Source organism: Lichenostomus cassidix, unplaced genomic scaffold, assembly GCF_008360975.1.
Source record: "Lichenostomus cassidix isolate B80296 unplaced genomic scaffold, HeHo_3.0 HiC_scaffold_43, whole genome shotgun sequence".
In the NCBI taxonomy this organism is placed as follows: domain Eukaryota; kingdom Metazoa; phylum Chordata; class Aves; order Passeriformes; family Meliphagidae; genus Lichenostomus; species Lichenostomus cassidix.
Genome location: NW_028147635.1, coordinates 16,339 through 21,846, shown reverse-complemented (window position 1 = coordinate 21,846; position 5,508 = coordinate 16,339).

Sequence of the window (5,508 nt, the reverse complement as noted above, 5' to 3'; positions counted from 1 at the left end):
AGGAGGAGAGAGTCTCAGGGTCCCTCCCAGGCGAGGCATGGCCTGAAGATGAAGAGCCGAGCAGCAAAACTGGGGAAGAGAGTGGCTCAGGCTCCTTGCCATGTTGGTCATGGGCTGAAGACACAGCTGATCTGGAGCAGTGAGGCAGAGAGTGGCTCAGGGTCTCTCCCATTAGAGGCCTGGGCCGAAGACAGAGACCTGAGTGGGAACGCTGACGAGGACAGTGGCTCTGTGTCCCTCCCAAGTGACTTGTGGCCAGAATGCAGCCACCCAGCCTGGAGGATAGAGGATGACAGACAATGCCTCAGGGTCCCTTCTACAGGACATTCCAGATGGCACTTGGGGACAGCAATTCCTAGAGTGGCACAGGTTGTTTGGGCATCCCTCACAGCTCTTGGCATGCGACTGGCAGGCTTGGCATGGAGAGGTTCCCTTCCCCAAAAAATCTGGTTCAAAGGCACCTTCACCACTCTGGCAAGGCCCCAAAGAAAGAACCTGCTTCTCTTCTTTGTGACATGGATGTGACCAGGAAACAAGACGTGCCAAAGCAAGTCAGGGTTCTGGTCTGAGTAACCAAACCCTGACATTGGCTGTGACATTTCCAATGACCTGGACAAGACCATTGAAGGCACCTTCAGTTATGTTGCAGATGCCACCAAGTTGGGTGGCAATGTCCATCTGCTGCAGGGCCAGGAGGCTTAAGACTGAGGTGCCATTGTACTTGCTACCTCAAGAATTTGAGGAGCAAAAGTAAGAGAATTTATTAGACTTAAATTCTGTAGGTTAAAATAGGACTAGATGTTAGTAGAGCTCTCTTCTAGAATTAAGGATAATTGGATAAAGACGCTCTCATGCCCTCTTTTCCTGTTTAATTAAGAAACAAAAAATAATTAATCATTAATAAAAATTAATAACTAACTAAATTCATTAAAATTAAACCCTAATAACTGAATTAACTAAATTAATTAATTAAACAAGGTAAAGAGTTCTGAAGGTTTAAACTAGACATTAGTTGGGAAAGAAAACTGCTAGATAGCTCTTTTTTTTCTAATAGACAATATTTTTTAGCATTTGGCCTGGAATATGTTCCTCTGGAATCTGTTCCTCAGGCAGTTGAGCTGTAGCTCTTGCTCAGTTAGAACAGGTTCCATAAGATGCTTTCATTGAAATAAAATGATGGAATTGACAAATCAGAAGAGCTTGTTGTTTTCATGGTGCTGTAGTCATTGATTTGGGGGAAACTGCTGAAGGCTGAAGCCGTTTGGTCTCTGGGGCGTTGCAGTGTGTGCTGTGTGGGGCAGAGGAGAAAGGCGCTGCCTGGGGCGGGAGGGATGCAGGGACACCAAGTGCTTGTGACTTGTGCCACAAGGCCTTGGTCTGATGCAAAAGCTCCTTTTCTCGCGTCCACTTCTCCTCCTAGAGAGCTGCCCTGGTGCAGAGATCATTCTGTAGGATCTCTGCAGGGAGCAGAGCTCTCAGCCATGCCAAGGAGATTTTCCAGAACTCTCTGTTCTGCAGGCCAGCAGCTGCCAGGCTGTTTTGTGGAACTCGTTGTGAGGCACACGGGGATTTTCCTGCCAGGACATTGGATCCCACTGGCTGTGTCAGGTGCCTGCAGAGGTGCTGCAGAACTCAAATGCATTTGCAAATGCAGCTCTTGCAGCCTGGTTGAAAATCTCCTGAGACAAGGAGCCTGAGAGGACACGTGCTTGGCCACATGCATTGTGCAGCTGAAAGCTCCATGTGCCACGCTGGACACTGCCTGGCATTGGGGCTGATAGCAAAGCAGATGCTTGCTTTGTCTTTGCAGTCTCCAGCTGCTGCTCCCTCCCAGGTGAGCAATTCCCAGGAGACAGATGTGTGCAGAGCTGCCTGTGCTCTCTGAGCAGGCCTGGCAGGAGCTGCAGCACATAGGGTGGCAACCCAGCCTGGCGAGGCTGTGAATCTCTTGCTGCTCCCACAGAGGGGACTGCTGTGGGCTGAAAGGCTCTGTGTTTGCCAGGGGGTTCCAAAGGAAAAGGGAAGATCCTCCCGAGCTCAGGCCAAGGGCAGCTGCAGCCCACTGAGGTGGGTGCTGAGCACCTCACAGCTGCCATCCTTCATTCCCGTGCATTTCCCTGCCTGGTCCATATGCCCAGTTTCCTGTGTCCAACAGGAGCTCCTGTATTTATAATCTGAATGTCCTCCATGTCACCAGAGGTTTTGCAGATGAAGCAGAGCACCCTGTTCAGTCTCACCACTGCTCCTTCTTTTGAACTCCCTGCCTTGCCTGGAGCTCTTGCCTGAGGCATCCTTCCAATCAGCTGTGACAAACTGGAGTGAAGCCAAGCACCAGCCAGGCTGCCTTTATTACTCTGGGCTTCAATTCCTCTGCTGATTTGGTGTCGTGGCAGTGTCCTGACTCTGCTGGCCCTGGCTGGCAGCAACCTCTCTGCTCGGTTTCTCTGGAGCACTTGGTGTGGAAGGTGTAAGTCATGTAAGGCAGGTGGCCAGTACAGATTCCTGAACACAGGGGTGGAACAGAAAAGCAAATGAAGTGCCACAGAAGTGGCTCAAGCAGTTTAGATTGATGTCAATTATTCCTTTTTACATCATATCTCTGTAGCTGACAGGGACAAACACAAAACCGGGGATGAAATATCAAGAGTGAATTTATGTTCATCATTGCACCAAGCAGGGGATCCCTGAAGCAGCACCCAGGCAGAGGCACATAGGGGGCGACATGAGAACATTCCCAAACATGCTGCTCTCCCCTGTTTATCAGGGGTTTTTGGGGCCATATTTTGCCACTATATGTTTGGATTTTTCCCACAGCAGGGCAGCAGTCTCCTTTCTGCTAGGTCTCTCTGCAGGTGACAAAAACAGTTTGCTGAGTCTTCGAAATAAAGTTTAATGATTTTGCAAGAAGAAACAGTCACTGAAAAAAGCAGGATATCTGTTAAATACTTTTTTTTCTTTTTCTTTTGTGGTCGCCCAGTGTATACAAGGGAACTCCACAAAACCAGACCAGTGGCATCATACACACCTTTAGTTCAATAGACATTTCAGCTGGAGCACTGAAATGAGCTCTAGAATGCCCTCTCCTTCCTCATCTGACATAATGAGGAAAAATTCCCTCAGGAAGCAGACACGAGCTGCCCCAGTGCTGTGGATGCTGTCAGCCCCAGCCTGGGCTGAGGGAAGGTGGATGATGCTTTTGCCATGCATCTCCTCTCCTGCAGGAATTTTCATTTTTCCCAATCACACTCCTTGATGAGGTTTCTCACCAGTTCTGTATATTTGGGAGATCACCATGTTCCCAGAGAGCAGATAGTGGGTGTGTTTGGGAGGGAGCTGGGGGCTACCGGGGGATCCGGTGTTGCCATGGGGATCCAGGCACAGCCCAGACAATCCAGGGGCTTCCCAGCAAATCCTGGCACTGTCCGGACGATGCAGAGCTGCCCAGACGATGCAGAGCTGCCCAGACGATCCAGCCCTGCCCAGACGATTCAGCCCTGCCCGGACCATCCCGGCGCTGCCCTCACCACGCCATCCCGCCCCCGCAGCCCTCAGGGCAGGAGGATGAACGGAGGAGCCTGAGGAGAGGGTGGATGGCATGGCCGGAGGCCTTGCTTTCATTTGTCTTTGTTTCCTAACGTGCACACCTGTTTGCAGTGGGAATAAAGGACTTTTCCTCAGTGCACTCTGTCTGCCGGGATGTGCAGCAGTGACGTGGGGCTGGGCTGGCAGCAGGGGGGCACAGCCCGAGCTCCTGGCATTTCGGGCTCCCTGTGGCAGCAAGACACTGCACTAGAACTTATAAATCCATTGAATGAACACCTCAGTGACTAAGCACCACCGCTTTGGGGTGAAGACAAGGCAGGGAATTGATCCCAGGGTGGCTGTGACCCTCCCCAGTTTGCATTCTAATGCAAGCCCAGAGAGCCCAGCCTGTGCAAAGCACTTTGGAACAGAAACAAGCACCTTCTGCCAGCGTCCTGCAGGAAGGCAATGGCAATGGCAACAGGAATCTGCCTGAAGCTAAAACTCCCTGAAATGCATGTGTTGTGGACTTTGAGTCCCCATGGGCAGCTGGTGATTTCCACCTAGGCTAACTCAGGCTTAGGCAGAGAGGCGAAGGCACTGGAACTGGAGAACTGTCCTTTCTTAACACAATGCCTTCCTTTCACAGGCCTTGCCTTGGGAAGCCTGTGCTCAGGGGTGCCTTGTGTCCTAGGTTGCAATATTGATGTAGTTAAGTATTCTATTACCACCAGCTGTGGGCCATTAGCTGCTATCATCCACTCCGGATGGCAGGCAATGGGCCATCCGTTAGCTATTATCACTTGCTAACGACCCACCCCGCATGACAGGCAATGGGCCATCAGAGACCCACCGTGTGACTCATAGACTTATCTCATCCCATTGTGAGATGCTCTGCCGAGGAGAGAAGAGCCAGGTGTTCCCACCTGGATATAACCTGGCCCTGAAACTGCCTGAGCTAGCCCTGTCTACTGGGTTCCCAGAAGACGAGAGCTACTACTGGATCTTCAGCTGGAGACTAGACCTTCACAAGATCACCGCTTCAACTGGACTACTTCAGTTAAACTGCTACTACCACCCTAACAGGGTGTTAGGTTGTATCTGACTTTGTCAGTGCTTTTCCTTGTATTATTTCACTTATTTTTAATTTCAATCTTGACTTGTGATCTCCCACTGGTTTGTTTTCAAACCAAGACATATTTTTGGCGCCCAACGTGGGGCACGACCTGGGAAAACTCAGAAATCCTATCACCATGATGTTCAGCTTATCTATATAGGTGCTGTATCTCGCTCTCTATATTTTTCCTCAAATGGGAAACTATCTGCCTGTCGTATTGGTCCTTTTGCGACCAGGAAATGGCATGAAAATTGCTCTATTGGTTTATTATGCCTATTGCGTGGTAACCTGTGAGGCGATGAATACCATTCGGAACATATACTCAGTTTTGTCTACCTAGCCTAATCCGAGCCACTACATCTGAGACCTCCTCAGCAATCATACCCAGCCTCTGGGGTTAGGAGGAGAGAGCGGTTTCTTCCAGCCTTTCAGGTCAGGCACAGCCATTTTTGAGGATATTGAGTTCTCTCTAGATGCTAGGGATGGCATAATTTTTTTGTTAGTTCTGTTTTCCTTTTTCTCTGCAACCAGCATTGTGTACCTCATGCTGAAGATCAGAACAATATCTTGTCTTTTTGAAGAGCAGAAACAAAGCAAATCAGCAGGAAAGAGGAAAAGAACCAAAAGAGCAGTGAACGTCTCAACACAAACCATTACCAAATCAGAACAGCCGAAGCCTGTAGCAGTTGCCCCCGTCCAGAAAAAGAAATCAAAGAGCAAATCAGTCCGCATAGCGACTGACAAAGATGTGGCAAGACCATCTCACCCAGCAGAAGAGACAGAGCCGGAGATCATCACTCGCTCTCTATCCCTGGGGGAGCTGCGTGACCTACGGAGGGAATTCACCCGGCAGGCAAACGAGTCCATCT